Below are 18,023 nucleotides of genomic sequence, written 5' to 3' on the forward strand. Positions count from 1 at the left end.
TGGATGGCAACTATGTGCTAGCATCAAAGCCTACAGTCCCATATATGAGAGGTCATTGTTCTAACTTTTCCTTTATGTGGATGGATGCCGGTGATTTGGCACACTTCTCAAAAAGATTTGCAAATGGATGTGTTTGAATTTCACACTGGAGCAGTACCTAGCATTGGCGAGATGAATGAACACTTTTATATACCTTATACTACTGGTTGATATTGGTATAGTTAATCTCTACATCATTGAGTTGTCGACTGGCAAAGTAGAATGGGTAGTCTTTCTTATGTTCACTAGGTTAACAAAGCACACTCCCAATTGCATACATGGATCCATCCGTATGAACATGAAAATCAATATCCCAATTGGGAGATATAAGGATGGGTGTTGTGATTAGGCACCACTTTAAAAGCTCGAAAGCTTTGTCGCACTTTTCTATCCATAAGAATTCCATAAATAATTTGTAAAGTGGTCTGGCTATCATGACATACCGCAAGATAAATCTTTTATAATAGTTGGCATGTCCCATAAAGACCTGGACACCTTTGGAATTTGTAGGAGGAGGAAATTCCATGATGATTTTGATTTTGTCCATGTCAGTTGCAATCCCATGTGTTGAGAAATGATGTGTCCTAAAACAACTCCGTGGGTGACCATAAACTGGCATTTTGTTGGCTTTAGGGAGATGCCATACTCGCTGCATTTGATTAGTACTGCTTCAAGATATTTTAAGTGGTTTTTTTTGTTCGAGTGGATGCACAAATCATCTAAGAGCACCTGTAGAAACTTATTCAAAAATGACTTGAAAGCTGTGGACATGACTCGTTGGAATTTGGCCCGGGCATTACAAAGGCCAAATGGCATGACTCTATAGGCAAATATACCCCATTCTATAGCAAATGTTGTTTTTGATTGGTCTGTAGGAGAAATTTGCACTTGGTTAAAGCCACTGAATCCATCCAAGAAGCTATAAATCTCGGAAACCTGCCACCTTTTCCAACACTGTTTCTATTAAGGGTAGGGGATAGTGATCCCTGATTGTGGTGACATTCACATTCTTTAAGATAACGCATATTCTTAGCTTCTTGTTGTGTTTAGGTACGATGATGATGGGTGAAACCCAATCAATGTGCTCAATCTCATAGATGAATACGGCATCTAAGAGTTTTTTCAGTTTGTCATAAGCTATGGTGCCATATTTTGGATTTGTTCGATAAGGTCCACATACCTTACGGTGGGCACCTTCCCCTTGGGGGGGTCATTCATCATATGTAACCCTATCACGTGAGTTCAACAGAAGGATATTTTTTATTTCTAAAATTTACAGAAATAAATATACATAAGGGGCTATTTTAAATAGTTTTGGAAAAAAGTTACAGATTTGTATAGAAAAGGGGTACATTTTATTAATGAAAATTTTACAGACAAGGGATTTTAAATATAGGCCTTGAATGCACGTGATATAGAGGGTTTATGCATAATGACCCCCCCGAGACCTCCTTCCCTTATAGGTATCGTGTGTACTACCACTTCTGGTGAAATTCCTTTCATTTCCTTGTATGACCATGCTAGGCAGTCTCAATATTCCATTAGGAGTGCTTTGAGCTTGGTTTCGTCTTCCTGTGTAAGCTATTTCCTAATGAAAACCAATTTTTCTTCCTCCCCTTCAAGGGCAAGGTTTATTGTTCGAGTTTTTTCCAGACCCTCATAGATTGGAGTCTCTCCAATTCTATCAATTTCATGAACTTCAGATTCTCTTAGTGGTCTTGGCATTGCTATGGGGACACTACCACTTGCGTAGTTCTTGAAGTACTCCGGCACTTCTCAAAGATCTACCTCTGATGGTGTTGAACTAGCCTAACATGTGCTATGGGTACTGGGTGGCATAGTATCATTAACCAATGTTTTAGGCTCTTGGGGACTTTCTTTTTCTAAAGTCTCTTGATTGAGCTTCATCTGCACATGCGGCTTATACTTTCAAAACTTCTTACGTTGAGAACTATGGGGTAACTTTTCCACAGGCAAAGTATTCCCAAGTAAGGGTTCATTTTCTATGCATACTCCTTCTAGTCCATCAGGGGACCATTCAAGAGGAGGTGGCTCAAATTTTGAGGGAACTCATTTGGTAAGATACAATTAGATGATCCTAGTTTGGACTCACTTGAGCTCATTGAACCCAGGTAAAGAACAAAGCTGGCCGTTTGGAATATATCCCAAACAACCAAAATTGCTTTCAAAAAACAGGCTGAGAGAATCTCAATCTCAATCTATCATGAAGAATACCCAAGAAATTATGTGTCTCCGAGAAATTTCAAAAGATATGAGATACCGACTCTCGGAGAGGTAAACATCGATCACAAATAGCAGGAGAGCAATACATCTGCAAGATAAAAGCTGTTCTGAGGATACAGCCCCCAACAGAACACCCCATAAAAAGACTTGTTGGTGTAAAGGAAGCTTAGACTGCCAAATCTACTTTAATCTCTTTCTTCACCATTTGAGTGGATGATGCAATGTCCAAATCTATTTAGCTTTGTTTGATACCCAAGGTGGTGACAACAAAATGTTATATAGAGAAGAGAGTGTGATATGAGATAGCTTCAAAGGACGAATAGAAGAATATAAAGGAAGAAGAGTCCAATCTTGAAGCCAGTCTCGAAACTCTAATGGTGGTACTGAATGAAATGGTTGAATCATTCGAGAAATGACCTACCATACTAGAAAATAGTGCATGCCCAAACCATATTTTGTAGCACCCAAAGGGAAAGATAAAATAAAGCCATCATCAAAGTGTCTAGGATTCTAACTGAACATTTAAGTGTCCAGGATTCTAATAAATCTCTAGAGAGAATGCATGCAGCTTTGCTATCTTGAGAAAGCCAAAAGATAACATGCTATAATTTTTTACCAAATCCCAAAGCGTGCATAGTCTGAACTATGAAGTCCAATTGAATGGTGTCAGATTGCTTTGCAATATCTACCGGTAGTATAAGCACATCCTTCTCTGTATACTTGGCATACTCAATTCCAAGATAAGCATTTGCAATGTTATCATAGTAATATGGCATCGTGGAATAAAGCCATACTGTGCTGGGTGCAAGCCATCATGTAAAAATTCCTTTATCCAATCAACCACCATTTTGGTGACAATCTTGTATATTACCGGCATCAAAGTAATGGGCCTCCGATCAGATAAGGACTCACAAATGGGCTTCTTGGGAAGAAGTTTAACCAGCCCTTTCTTCCAAGCAGTTGGCATACATTGATTTTGCCAAGCAGTATTAATCATTTGCAGCAAAGGCATTTTCAGCAAATCCCAAAATGCCATGAAAAATTCCACCGTGGGACCATCCCAATCTGGAGATTTCCATATACCACAGGATTTAAGAGCATCAACATTTAGCTCTTGTTCTATGAAAGGAGCTTCCAAATCCAAAGCCTGTGCTGAAGAGACAATTCGAATGACATGTTGTAATAATTTTCCTCTCCCTGTAATAACCTCTTGCGAGGGTAAATATGCTTTTCCAAAGTGAGAAGAAAAAATGTCGAACACAAGTCGTAGCAAGCTCTACCCTGGAAGAAGTCCAAGAACCATTTGATAACAAAGCCCTGCAAATATTTTAAGAAGACCTTCTGTAATGCAGCCCTTTAAAAATAGCTTTAGAGAGCAGTCATAGCACACACACACACACACACACACACACAATTTTTTTGGGGTGAAATCCATGTGAATTTATATTACAAAGGAAGTTCCCATAGAGGGAACTTGCAATTACAACATCAAAAGATCTCAATATAGGACAAGTAAATAGTGGAATCCATATGTCGAACACGCAGTAAACATAGAAAGACTGTCTAAGGGATATCTAAAAATAGTGAATCTTGAAAAAGGCACGTGTGCACACACACACACACACACACACACACACACACACACACACACACACACACACACACACATACACACACACAGAGTACACAAACACACACACACACACACACTTTCTCGTAAGCTAAAATAGTATATCAAGCAAAAATGTCCATGTAGGAGAAATATACATCCTGATCTATGCACTGAGTTTGCAACCAATCAAAGAGTGATTGTTGCAAAGAATGATAAAAGAAAACAAAAGTAGAAAATGCTGGATCACCGAAGACTTTGTGATTCTTAGCTTTCTAGACAGTCTAGAGTGCCTAGTAGCGAACCCAGGTAAAGAAGAAATCAAAGTATGGCCATCTAGGATATATCCCAAACAACCAGAAATTCTTGCCGAAAACAGCTTGAGAGAATCACAATCCCAATCTGTCCCAAAGGATACCCAAGAAATTATGTGTCTCAGAGCAATGCCAAATAATATGAGATACACACACACACACACATTATTTTTAGTGAGAGATTTGATCGATTATATAACAAGAATAGTCACCTCAAAAAAGAGGCGCTAGAAAATACATCAGCTGAAGATCTTAGTATAGCTCCAATACACATCTGATCTATCTGGCGAGTCTGCAAGCAATCAAAGAAAGATTGCTGCAGAGAATGCTTAAAGAAAGCAAACAAAGAAAATTTGGGATCACTAAAGACATTACAATTGCGGTCTGTCCATAAAGTCCAAAGTGCCCAATAGTGATCCCAAATAAAGAAAAGATGAAACTCTAGTTGCTGTGGATGAAAACCAAAGAGCCAAAAAAATTTCCCAAAGAGAACAGTCGGAAATCTCGCTCGTAGCCTCTGTTGAAGAGAATCCAGAAACTGCCGAGAAGATGGGCAATGCTAGAATAAATGAGGCATAGTCTCTTGAGAAATCAGGCACCGATGACATAAAGCAGGAGCAATGTGCCTACGGGCCAGCAACTGTCCAGATGGAAAAAGTCCCAGAAGCACTTGCCATAAAAAAACATGTTGCTGAAGTGGAACCTTGTATGCCCAAAGTTGTCGTAATCTTTTCCTCCACCACTTAGCTGGCCTATGCATCTGCCAAAGAGAATTACCCCTTTTTAAAACCCAGGGTTGAGGCAAAAGGATTTTGTATAATGCAGGCACAATAATCTAAGATTGCCTCAAAGGACAAGAGGAGGACCCAAGTGAAGTCAATGTCCAATCCTCTAATCGATCTTGGAGTTTCTTCGGTGTGACCAAGCTTCCCACAGTAAGTGCACTTGATAGGTTTGAAGTTACCTTTTCCTTTAGGAAACCTCCCTTTAGAAAATAGTGCATTGGCATCAGGAGTATCAATATGCCTTCTTTCATGATCAAGAAGCATAGCAACCATGTCATGGTAGCTCATGCGTGCCACTCTTAATGCTGGTATGATCTCCTGATACTTAGGAATGTCTTCAACGCTTGTGAGGAGCACCGCGACCTGGTCATCATCCCCAACTGGGGCCTTCAACGCAGCAAGTTGAGTGATGCATATGAGAGACTCCATATGATTCAGATGGGCGAGAAGAGAGTCCTCATGCATCATCTGGAGTTTGAAAATTTCTTGGCAGAGAAAGACCTTAGAATTGATTACCTTATTGCCGAAAAGACCTTCAAACTTCTCCCATAATTCTTGAGCAGTGGAATCAAAGTCAAGATGATGAATAACTTCATCACCCAAACCCAAGCCAATGAGAGAAAGGGCTTTGTCATTTAAATTCTCCCAGTGTAGAATTTTCTTCTCATCCGATTGTGGCTTTTTATCCTTGCCACAAACCACGTTCCACACCCCATCTTTCATAAGGATAAGATGTAGCTTTGTTTGCCATGTCGGAAAGTTCTTACCCGTGAACTTTTCAATAAAGGCACTTGACTTCGAGGACTCCATGGCAATCAATATGCAAGTAGCAAATTCAGAGGTGGAACCTTGTGATCGTCAATATCTCAAGTAGGAAATGAAGCAGGGAGCCACGAGCTAGATCCAGGAGTAGCCACAAATTAGAGCAAGATAAGACATCACGGGCTCTTGGAGAAATGTGCGGGGCAGCATGTGGGGCAGCTCGGAATCAGAGAATCATGGCAGAATTCAGCAACTCTTCTTTGTAGAAATCAGAGATCTCCCCATGCAGGTAGTAATCAGCACTCCTCCACAATAGCATTCAGCAGCTTCTCCACGAACTAGGTGGCCAACCAAAGCTTCACGTAGGCAATAGCTTCACGTAGGCAAAAGCTACGTAGGAGAGGCAGCAATTTCAGAAATTCGTGGGCAGCTCCTTCAGCATCACGAACAGATCAGCATCAATGCAGGACAGCAACGTGTGGCAGCTCTTCCATTAAGACATCACGGGCTCTTGGAGAAATGTGCGGGGCAGCATGTGGGGCAGCTCGGAATCAGAGAATCATGGCAGAATTCAGCAACTCTTCTTTGTAGAAATCAGAGATCTCCCCATGCAGGTAGTAATCAGCACTCCTCCACAATAGCATTCAGTAGCTTCTCCACGAACTAGGTGGCCAACCAAAGCTTCACGTAGGCAATAGCTTCACGCAGGCAAAAGCTACGTAGGAGAGGCAGCAATTTCAGAAATTCGTGGGCAGCTCCTTCAGCATCACGAACAGATCAGCATCAATGCAGGACAGCAACGTGTGGCAGCTCTTCCATTGTCTCAAACAAAAAAAAAATGCTGGGTAGAGTGGCGGGCTGTTCGCACTGGCAATGGGCAGAACTGAAGCGGCCTTTGGAGCAGAAAAACGGGCAGCCTCAGGAGGTCTCAAATAGTAGCAAATAGCACGGGCAGATCTACAGCAGGAATGTCAAAGAAGAGGTTCACGGGTAGCATCAAATAATGCGGGCAGATCTGCAGTAGGAATAAGAGTGTGGCAGCCTAAACAAGAGCAGAATCTGGGCTTCAACACAGACAGATTGATGGGCAGCAGGAGCAATTCGTGGAGCAAAAATCGGGGCAGCAGCTAGAGATGGCCTTGTCTTTAAGATGTCGGGCAGCAAGTCTTCAAGATGGAGGAGAGCATACTCTCTTGCACTTAGAGAAAGAGAGAGAGGGCATGGCTTCTCTTTTTGGCCTCCCTCTCCTCAATCTCTAGGAGCAAAAGAGCAGTGGCTCTGATACCACATGAAGGCACAAGAACGGAATGAAATGGAAATGAAATGACAATACAAGTGCAAAGCAATGATAACCAAGAGTACTCACATGTAGGGCAAGAGAGCTTGATGTTGATTGATGTAACAAAACTAGAAAGTACAATGCCTTTATAGAATAGGCACACACACTCTAGGTGTCACATGTATATGGGATAAGTCCCATAGTGATACATGGCACTCTAGGATATAAAGTAGTCGTACTACTCTAGAACACTAGAAAACACTCACTTTGGCTTCATGTTCCAACATTAGCAGCTTCTAGAACCTCCTTAAAGCCCACTTCCCAGAGAACAACATAGCTCACACATCTCGACTTGTTTCCTTCCTCTTCAACTTTATTCTCCATCGACTAGATTGCTTTCATTCCCTGCTCTCCGCTATATCAGGACGCTCCTGCACTTGGAGATCTTATCAGCTTTGAACCTCCTTAAAACCCATCTCCTACAGAATGACTTTGATCGCACATCTCCTTCCTAGTTTTCAGCTTCACTTTGGTTACCCATCGACTAGTGGCAATCTCTTTTCTAACGTGGCCCAAACATCGCCCAAGGGAGTACTCGTAAACCCAACTTGGCTCAGGATTATCGAGCTGGGCTCCCTTTGTTGCTTGCCCATGGCATTGAACGTGGCAATCCGTTTGAACGTTTTTGAGATTTTGGTCAAGGCTGCCCCAGGATCGGCGGAGCTCTCAACAGACGAAATTATGGCTTAAATTCCCAACTCAAATCCCACGGCTGCAATCTCCTTAGATCGTATTCTTCGACTGTTGGCCTGCCATTCCATTCTGAGTCCATCCTTGGTGAGCGGCGTGGATGGAAAGGCCTTCGAAAGTATGGTCTCACTTCAGTCTATGAGTATCTTGTCGAAAAAGATGGCGCATCGGTCGCTCCATTTGTGCTTATGAACCAGGATAAGGTGTTTATGGAGACCTGGCATTTTTTAGATGAAGCCGTGCTAGATGGTGGAGAGCCCTAATTCACTAAAGCCCATGGGAAGGGTGCATTCCCTTACTCTCAAGAGGATCTACGATTTGACAGATTATTCAATTCTGCAATGGCAAATCACACAAAACTTCTGATTCCGGCGTTGCTAGACACCTACAATGGTTTTGATGGTTTAAGAAGCCTTGTTGATGTTGGTGGAGGCTGGGTTCATGCTTGAACGTGATTGTGGCCCGGCATCCTCACATTAGAGGCCTTAATTTCGATCAGCCACACGTGATCACGGCTGCCCCTGCATACCCTGGTACACCGCTCATTCCAACGTCTTACCTGTCCCGTCTGGCTTAGAGTAACGCTAACACTTTTCTACTTGAGTTTGACAGGAGTACAACATAAAGCAGGAGATATGTTTGAGAGCGTGCCGTCTGCGGATGCTATTTTCATGAAGGTTTCGATTTATCTCACGTTTCCTCGCAAATTGTGACTGCAAATACTTGTCTGACTATAATATAAGGAACCAGGTCTAAATGCAGAGGTCATGCTACTGCAGTGGATCTTGCACGATTGGAGCGATGATCGGTGTTTAAAGCTTCTGCAAAATTGTCACAAGGCACTGCCAGAAAATGGGAAAGTGATAGTAATGGATGCGGTGATAGCTCCAACAGTGGACATGGGGCTAAGGGCTCGAGCGGCGTATCATATGGATGTGTTGATGTTTGCATACAGTCAAGGGGGGAAAGAGCAGACTGAGGAGGAGTTCACAGATCTAGCAAATGCAGCAGGATATGCGAGAGTGCAAGCGGTTTGCATTATGAATGAGTTTTATGTGCTGGCTAGAATATCCTACATGGAAAAGCCCAATTTCTCATTTATTTAGCCCAATTTCTCCATTCATCTTGCCATCATTCACTTCTTAGCTTTTTATAGTGTATTTTCAAGCAATAGACCCATAATGCACACTCCTATAGACTTATTCTTCATGCAAATTACCCATTTCTCATTGTAAATTTACAAGACCCCTTCATATTGAATTTAAGCGCTTCAAAAGTCATTGTTCAGTTTCTAGGCCCTACGAGCCGCATTTGCTTGAGTACATCGCACAGATGTTGACTTGGCAAGCTCCAAATCCAAATCCGTCCATTGTCTCTGTCATCGTGGAAAATGGCCCTGGACCTCGACGCTTGGGAAATGCCTCCCGTGGGCATTTCCCTCATGTCATTAAGAAGATAGACTTATCTTCAATGTAGCATCCTCTAAATCATTTTGGAAACCATGCATTTTGTAGAAAGTGGTTGGCATAAGGTCTAACATCCTTGAGAAACCAATGATCAATTCACACTAGCACATTTAACTAGGGTGCAGTAGGCCACCTAAGAAGAAAGGCGAAATGAATTACCAAATTTATAATAAGTCAATTTAATTTAACAATATTTTAAATTGAAATGAAAAAAGTAAGTTGAGAATATTAGAATTCTATGCTTTTTTCCTTTTTTGAGTCTAAAAAGGAAAGATATGCTTTTACCCACGAGTTTTTATGCTATTTGAATAAAACCTTCATGATTGACATGAATTAAAATGAATCGAAGGGCTCATATTCATAAGGACTAAAATCAATCTAGGGGCTCATATTTGTTACACGTAGCTCACAAAGATAGAAGAAAAATATGATTTCTATAAGTTTTGAAAGTCAAGAAAGGGAAATACTTGACTTTAAACTAAGCAAGCAATAGTAGGTCCAAGCAAATGTTGTGTGTGTTTAAGCTTTCCCTTCTTGCGAGTACCTCAACACAGAAACAGATAAGAATTTAGAATATGCAAAAGCAAAAGTTAACTTCAAAACATATATATAATATACTTTATATAACCATACATAGTCAGCGCGGGGAGGCAATGCGCTTCCTTCCCCAAAGAGTTATAATCCAAGGGAATGGCCCCTTCTTCGTGTGCCGAGATTGGAATCGCCGAGAATACTAGCGTTGAGATTGAGTATTGCGAATATGTAAGAGACTGACACATTACCTAAATCTCAATGGGTGTGTTTGTATTCCAAGTTGAGCATCCAAATTCATGTACACACCAAGTTTGTATGTCTGCTTCACTTTTTGAAACGATGCAGAAAACATGTCTGAAATGGAAACATTATTAAGATATAGTATTATTGAACAACAAATCATTAGTCTAAATTTTATCAAAATTATATATATAAATTGCAAGATGTAGTGTTGGAATGTAAACGACATTTTCGAGAATACGTTTATAAATTACTACAAGTAATGTTGCAATATAAAACTACATTTTTGACAAAAGTAAAAAAACCTTGGCTCAAAATCTATCGTAATTAATTCATTGTTCAATTACATTAATTTTACATGCGAGGAAAATCAAAGTTTCCTTCACCATATAAGTGTAGCACTTCAACATCGGACGATGGGATCCACTGATTTTTTTTTGTGCATGTTTATATTAGCTTGACATTTCATCTCCTTTTTTGTATGTAAATATTCTTCTCATTAAGAGACTTTTGGATAATCTTCCAAGATTTTTTTTTTGGATTTGTTGATTCATGGATACTTGTTGACAACGCCATTGTTACGAAAGTAATTATCAAGAAGTCAAAGCTTATTGTATCGAGCTATATGCCTGTGATGCCTTCCTTAATACTGAAAAATCAACTAGATCTCGATCAATTACGGACCTGAAATCACACAAGTCACTACATCATTACGTTACCCAACAAAAACATCCAAAATTTCTATGCATGAGTGCACTAAATAATTGTAATATCCATGAGTGCATAGATGTCCTAGATCATCCGTAAGCTAATTCTTACGCAAAAAACATGATGACAAGGCATCGTACAAATCTCTACTCAATCCACATCACTGGATTTTCCATTTGCCAAGAACGTCTCAAGCGGATCATCCGGACGAACGGCAAATGGGACTCGTGTTAATATATCATGCTCGATCATAGGAACCGATAGCCGCTGCAGGCAAGGCATTTTGGCAGCAAAGCCATCTAACTCTCACAGGGCAATTTAGCGATTGGAAGCAACCTCTTAACAATATTATCGTTGCTCTCCTTCACGTAGGCACCACTTCGTAAAATTTTTTTAAAATAATGCATTCATGTATACTTGAACATGCAAGGCTCGAGGACAAACCTATAAAGCAATCTGGGCAGCCGAAACATCCACCTCTACGTATCTATCAGCACACTTCAGATTATTTGATGAGCTCTCAATATTCAATTCTTTAAGTAGCGATGCAACAAACGTGTTGTCAATGATGTCAACTTCTGGTAATGGAGTTTCCATCTCTTGGATCTGTTTTGGGAATGGATGACCAAGGTGCACGATGGATTGTCTGCAGATGTGTTATCTGAATGTGCAGTTGAACGGATCTGAGATATTGGATTTGTAATGTTAATGAAATACTTTTGGCTTTGTCCAGGAAAAGAGACACTTATTGGCAGAAAATATGAAGCTTCAAGTCGGGATTGATGCTATATCTGCGAGGTCTGAAGTGTTCTGTGGAAGGCTGCTGGAGACGGATCATGAATTGAAGCAAGTGCGTACAGAAATAGACAATTTGAGAACAATTTGGGCAGACGAAGTTAAATTTGGAAGGCCCAGCGTGAAATAGCGACCTTGAAGACGGAGCTGTCAAATTGGAGGTATGAGATCTCTTGTCACGGAGAATTATGATGTGTATGTGTTACAGGTGGTCGATTGTAAATCGTATTTTTGCTCAAGCGTTTGTGCTTCACAGGTATGCTCAGACTTGTAAAGCCCAGGTATCTGCATTAATTAGTTTGCTTACTGAAATGGCTTGGCTATGCAACAGGAAGGTGAGCAGGGTGACTTATGATTGGCCCCCACAGACTCTGCACACAGAGTTTGCTTACCATTGACAAGGACAGGCTTCAAGAGGGAGAACTCTCAACACAGATTCCTGGAGTGCGAGGTCAGAACAGGACGCGACTATCATCGCGAAATGGAAATATTGGTGCTGATCTGAGGAAAAGTAATTGCACATGTGACGTTGCTTTATTGCGTGGTTGGAAAAGGCAAGCTCGGAATTTGAATTCTGTTCCTGGGGGTCACATCAAAGAAAGACAACCTACACTCCGCCTCAGCTCTAGGTCCACCGATTTCTCTAACAAAGAAAACAGGTAGCAATACACAATGAAAGTTGTCAATTTGTCGATATACTTGCACTTCCTCTAAGATTGCTTACTAACTGAGCTTTACGGTCCTTTGGAAGCTTTCTGAAAGATTTTACATGATTCCATAGTAGAGGTTGGGTTCCTCTCCCACTTGGACCAATGCATCTAGTGAGAGGCACCAACTGGTCAGTCATGATCAAGTTTGGAAGGGAGTGGCTTTGGACTTTGCAAGAAGGATTTGATGCAAGGCCGATGGTTGGTGGCTTTGGGTCATCCACAAGAACAATAAAGCTTGCAGTCTCTACTCAAGTCTTGTTTTCCTTTGATAGGTTTGGGTTCCAAAAGGGGTAACCATACATCCCCGCTATGCAAATAAGAGAATAAAAAAGAAGAGATAGTCTTGGGACTTGAAAGTGGGGCTCAAAACACAACTCAAGTTTGGCTAGTGTTGCATACCCTTTGCTCAAATAGGTGTGAATGGATTGTTTCATGGTGAAGATTACGCATGAGAAGAGAACACTTTAGTAGTTATAAGAAACTACAATCTATACTGGTGTCCCATCGAAAGTGAACTATTGTCAATGTGTTACTGCCTGGGACATGTTGAGATCATAACCTTGGTTTTCCTAAGGTTGAAGTTCAAATCATGAATCTCACAAAAAATCTGGAGGACGTGCCAATGTCATTGGAGATCCTCCACAGAAGAGGACAATAAGGCCACATAGAGGAGAATCGGGATAGGGGATCTAGCTATGTCGTAATCTCATCAATATACAAAGTCGGTGATAAAGGACATGCTTGCGTGATCCAAACCTTCCTCATAATCTTCTCTACCCACTTAGCTGTTGTTTGAAATTTGATTGATACCTATGCATAGTGTGTCACGATTGCCCAACCATATCCTAAGTCTTGTGGGCTAGCTTGTGCTAGTGTGTCAAAAACCTTGGAGAAATTCACAATGCAAAAATAAACCCTCTGCCTCCATACATTGGTTTCCTTAATGAGTCCTTTGAAGGCTTTGGTCATTGTATAACTCAAGTTTGCATGTTTGGGAAAACAGAGCAAGAGGTAGGGCAAGGTAGTTGTGAAAGATTTGGAGTCGGTTGGCGAGGGATGTCACAAAGTCATGTTCATATGTATTCCAGATAGTAGAGTGAGTGAGGGGGGCCAAGGACCATCATTGCGCGAAAACCCTCTACAAAAGATCCTTGGAGATATTGATAGATAGGATGTTTAGTAATTTGCTCTAATTTTGATGATGAAATCCCTCTTCTTTTGATGGACCAGATGTTGATATCCTTGTGGTCTCCACTTAAATAAATGATGTTGCTCCATCTTGAATCTAAGTTTAGGGTGTAATGCCTTACACTAATCATCATATTGGCTATCGCATGGGTCTAATCCAATGGGTGGAAGACAAGTGAATTTGGTGGTCTAGGGAAAAGCCTGAAGAGCGACACCATGAAGGGAGTAGGTAATCACAACAGCATAGATCAATAAGAAAACTATAGAGGGGAGCGCGGCATAGGTAGGAGCTAGAGCATGGTCAAAGTGAGTCTCTTGGTAGGTGGTGCATATGAGGAGATGTGTTTGGTGTATGGTATGGCATGGACAAGCTAAAAGGCAAGTAGGTATTCTTTGATCTAGGAGGTTGCCATAAGATGGAAAAACCTATGATGTGAGCGGCAAAGGTAGGGGACTCCGTGAGGTAGTCAATTTAACTAGAAATCCTGGTAAGCTTGCTTAAAGGCATCCATTCATCAAGACCATTATAGATTATCAATTCATGTATCCCAAGCATGTCCAAGAAAGAGTGTCCATAAAGGTTGATCGAGGCTTTCTTGTTTGTGGGACTTGGGATATGTCTGCCTCATCTAGACCAATGTCAAGTAATAAAGTAATTGTCATGCTAAGGTTAAAGATAGATCTATAGTCATGATATTGAAGTTCCCAAGAGGACTTTTGTATGGTTTGATAGGCTGGTATGGCGATATCTCACCCTACTCTTGGAGCTACTTGGTGAAGTGTGAGATCTCTAGGGAAAAATAGCATATTGCGAGATGAAGAAGTCTTGTTAGGATGTGCATTTCATATGAATCCAGAGGAATCTATCATGGGGGTCCAATGAGATCATCAAAGTTAGAGACAATTATATAGAATTGGGACTCCACCTAATCCACAAACTCCTCTTCTCTCTAGTCTCATGCCGATATGCTGACTCCCACATATATCCATAAACTAGTGGTAGAGGGCACTTTCGGTCTAGTGAGTTTGTATACAGGGTAATTTCTCATCCTTTGTATGACTCATAGAAGTTTCCTAAAGCTTTGTTAGGTGAGAATTCATGGAATCTCCCTCATTCATATGCGTATGGGAAAGCTCTCGCTTCAGAACAGAGTGGTATGAGTCTATTCAAGATGAGGGAATTGTGATAGCAGGAGTCCAATATCATCTTGTGCATGAAGATGTGCATGACATGTTGCATGGGTGGCCTTTTGTGGAGGGGAAGGGGATGAATGATGGATTAATCTCAGGTAAATTACCACATTATTAGACAAGTGACACCAACCAATGCTAAAAGTAAGATCATATATATGTTCGCTTTTCCCTCCTTGTCCCCCATACTATAGACGTTTCTAGTGGTCACTCCAATCAACTTACAACGTTCTTTTCTAGCAACAAATGCTAATGCATTTTTCCCTCGTTACTCGTTGTATAGCAAGTTACCTACTTTTAGTGCTAGGAGCCACTACGGTTGTAAAAGGAGAGTAAAAGGATGAATCAAGGAACTAGGCACCAACATTCTACAAAATGGTGTGCTACAACACGGTCATAGTTGCGTATGGAGAAACATACATGGGATAACCACTTATGAGATACACAATGCTATATAAAGAAAGTGCTGAGTTATATAATGACCAAGGGATATGTTCCCAAGTACAAAAATCGATAGGTGCGTGAACCATGCTTCTTCTCTGAGTGCAAAGGCACCTCCGTCTCACTCTTCCTCTCCTGCAACAACATAGAATACAATCAAGAAATACTCTGCTCATGGGGTCCCTTCATTGTCATCTTTTGCCCTACACTTTCTTTGCACTCGCGTTATTCTTATCACCCCTATTGTTGACTTCCTCAAGTTCATACTTTTTGTCAGAGACTAGCTTGCTCTAATCATCATCGATCCCTTTTAACTGATTCACTCTGTTTGCCACCTTGGCCACAATCAGTCACCCTTACACTTTGTTGTGCGCCTTTGTTTGCTTGATTTTCTTCCTGCGATTCTTGCCTTCCAATAGTTCTTTGATGTCTACTCTAGTGTACCACTCGCCTAACACCTTGGCACATTGATGTAACTCCCACATGCAAGTCTCTTTGCATATGTGTGCTAGGTGTTTTAACACCCCCTTTCCCCTCACCACTATTCACCCATCATCCCCACCTCTTGCTGATTTTGGGAAACAAGAAAAAAGTTCTAGCAAGGTAGAAGTGTAGGGGTAGGCCTTTCACTCATGGATGAGGACGTGGAGAGAGAAAGAGAGAGGGGAGGAGAAAGAGAAAGACCAAAAAATAGAGAAAAAAGGCTCAAAAAAGGTAGGTCAAGTCAATTGGATAGCAAGAGAAAGAAAAAGAGAAACCAAAAGCTCATCCATCAATCAATAGGACAAATGAGTTGGAGCATCCAAGCAATAAGGATGACACACAAGAATTAGACTCAAAGTACTACCTTGTACAAGGATGTTACAACTATGGGCCTCTCACCCTCAAAATCTCGAGGATACAATGCCATGACTAGATACATTGATACAACCTATTAGTCCCCATCTCTACACTTATGTTATCTCTCCACTGACCTCACTCCCCTACTTTAAATCCTCTACCGCTTCCCGAGTGAATTCCCTTACATCCCATGCCCTTCTTGACTTCCCTACCTACTATTAGTGTTTCTCTATACCACCCACATCGGTGCCACTCATCTCCTTTATAATATCCACGACAATTCTCAATCTCTCAAAACTTTTAACAGCAAATTCTTGTGGATCTCCACCTTCTTTGAGCCCAAGTGTCCGAGCAAGAGTGACAAATGGCATGAGGTCTTCACGATCCAGTCCCTGAAAGGAGGTTGTAGACTTACGATGGCAAGTAGGCTTAACCTCAAGTACTGATAAGATGATGGAGGAGCACATAGTCATGGTGTAGTTGGCCATCAAGGACACCTATAATGTTCATGTGATTTAATGTCATAAAATAGGAGGCTACAAAGGAAACTATCTTAGCTACTCTACTTGAGTAGCAACAAAAAGCTGATACATCTCCATTGCCACACATGCAATCATGTTTATGACCATACACATTCATGAAAAGGACAATTGAAACTTGAAGAATAGAACATAAGTTCAAGCAATATGCACTATGTGGAGAAAAAAATAAAGAATATGTGCTTGTAACATTCTAAAATAGAAACTTAATCAAGCAATTTCTACTTTGATAAATATAGAAGAGGGGGAAAATAATGTGGAATATCAATATTTCTGCTGATGTTTCAATAGGGGTGGCAAGGAATGACATGTCAAACTTGTAGGGAAAGGATGGGAAACACTATAGTGATAGGGAAAAATAGGTCTGATCCTCAAACTAGGCACTTACATGATATACTATAATTAGTGATTCTACGACCTACAAACAAGCATCGTGAGCTATACCCTTTGCATATGTTTGGGATTGGAGCATCATTAATAACATTTACAAATCATCCTTTTCTAAACTCTAATCTTCCAAGATTATTTTATTTCTTGTTTCCCATGATTGTGAGATTGATGCATTGCCCTATCTAATCAAGCCAAAGGAGAATGGGGATTCTTGACACGAAATCACAAATATTCTAGGTGCCTAGTTAGACATATTCACTTCATTGGATCTCCAAAAGACACTGAAGGGATTAACATGATCAACACAATTGATATAATTGGTGCATCTGTCGTAATTCTCACTACAAAGCAACTACTTGGAAGAACTAGTTTATGCGCTATGAAGTATTAATTCATGGAACAACTATCTGGGAAACATTGATACGGGGAATATCAATTCATGTACTACTAAGCAAGTGCATTTATAATGCCAGTTGCATATTCCATCTTGTTCGTTGGTAGGGTGCCGATGCACTATTTCAATTGTGAATACAAATATGCAAAAATGAAAGTAAGCAAGAAAGAAAACAATACTTGTATTCAAACAAGAAACACTCAATTACAATAGTCATGGTTGCAGACTCAGTACAAAGACACTCGGTTGCTCCACGCCTCAGCTGAGGCAACTCAACCCTCACCAAGAGTAGCTTGATGTGACTCTCATTAGATTATGTAGTTTCGAACAAGACAAAACTATAAGACTAGAGCACACAGGTGAGTCTCGTGTGTCATAGCTCATACTCAATTATTAAATACCTATAGAATCAAGTGGCTGAGGATGCCCCCTTCGTATTTTAGACTTCAAAGTCTGCTAAACCATTGCCATTGATTGGCTTCTCTATGTTGGCCTAAATTAGCCTTTCCTATGGTTTGGGGTCACATCGCTTCAATTGTTGGAGTTAATTACTCGCCTTATAAATGATCTATTGCCATATTGTTAATTCAACAAGGTTACACGCAGGTTTTGAGGTTTGAAATCATAGTCATGATGTGTAACAAGTTAACTTCACCTAGCTATATGTATGGTTCAATCAGTTCCCAATTGGGTATTTCCTTGATTGGTATGAAATGTCTGAAGCATTCCTACAAAGATTTAGACAGGAGATCAATGAAGAAGACGTTCAAATAAAGCTAAGTGAGTTGAAGTAAGACAAAGGAGA

General features: G+C 40.7%; 1 pseudogene; it reads left to right on the forward strand.

Annotated features, from left to right (window-relative positions):
* Positions 1–7,518: 7,518 nt before the first annotated feature.
* LOC147895341 (caffeic acid 3-O-methyltransferase pseudogene) lies at positions 7,519–8,888 on the forward strand (annotated as a pseudogene).
* The last annotated feature ends 9,135 nt before the right edge of the window (positions 8,889–18,023 follow it).

Source organism: Dipteris shenzhenensis, chromosome 13 (genome assembly GCF_047967505.1).
Source record: "Dipteris shenzhenensis isolate YYH24624 ecotype China chromosome 13, Dip_SZ_1.0, whole genome shotgun sequence".
Classification (NCBI taxonomy): Eukaryota; Viridiplantae; Streptophyta; class Polypodiopsida; order Gleicheniales; family Dipteridaceae; genus Dipteris; species Dipteris shenzhenensis.